Here is a 1,111-nt window from a genome sequence, read left to right on the forward strand (position 1 = left end):
TCAATTTCTTTCTTAGATTTTTGCATTCTTCATCAAACCATTTGTCATTATTGTTAATTTTCTTCGGTTTTCTATTTGAGATTTTTAGATTTGATAGGGAAGCTGAGAGGTCAAATATACTGTTAAGATTTTCTACTGCCAAGTTTACACCTTCACTATTACAGTGGAACGTTTTACCCAGGAAATTGTCTAAGAGGGATTGAATTTGTTGTTGCCTAATTGTTTTTTGGTAGGTTTCCAAACTGCATTCCTTCCATCTATAGCATTTCTTAATGTTACTCAGTTCCTTTGGCTTTGATGCCTCATGATTGAGTATTGCTCTGTTTAAGTAGACTGTGATTTTGCTGTGGTCTGATAGGGGTGTCAGTGGGCTGACTGTGAACGCTCTGAGAGACTCTGGGTTGAGGTCAGTGATAAAGTAGTCTACAGTACTACTGCCAAGAGATGAGCTATAGGTGTACCTACCATAGGAGTCCCCTCGAAGCCTACCGTTGACTATGTACATACCCAGCGTGCGACAGAGCTGCAGGAGTTGTGACCCGTTTTTGTTGGTTATGTTGTCATAGTTGTGCCTAGGGGGGCATATGGGGGAGGGAATGCTGTCACCTCCAGGCAGGTGTTTGTCCCCCTGTGTGCTGAGGGTGTCAGGTTCTTGTCCGGTTCTGGCATTTAGGTCACCACAGACTAGTACATGTCCCTGGGCCTGGAAATTATTGATTTCCCTCCAGGATGGAGAAGCTGTCTTCATTAAAATATGGGGATTCTAGTGGGGGATATAGGTAGCACACAGGAGGACATTTTTCTCTGTTAGGATAATTTCTTTTTGAATTTCTAGCCAAATGTAGAATGTTCCTGTTTTGATTAATTTAATGGAGTGAGTTAGGTCTGCTCTATACCAAATTAGCATACCCCCTGAGTCCCTTCCCTGTTTCACACCTGGTAGTTTGGTGGATGGGACTACCAGCTCTCTGTAACCTAGAGGGCAACCAGTGGGTCCATCTCCTCTATACCAGGTTTCTTGCAGGATGACAATGTCTGTATTACCGATTTCTTTGGTGAAGTCCGGGTTTCTGCTCTTTAGGCCAAAGGCAGATGACCTCAGGCCTTGGAT

The sequence above is a fragment of the Oncorhynchus tshawytscha genome, linkage group LG14 (genome assembly GCF_018296145.1).
Source record: "Oncorhynchus tshawytscha isolate Ot180627B linkage group LG14, Otsh_v2.0, whole genome shotgun sequence".
Taxonomy (NCBI): domain Eukaryota; kingdom Metazoa; phylum Chordata; class Actinopteri; order Salmoniformes; family Salmonidae; genus Oncorhynchus; species Oncorhynchus tshawytscha.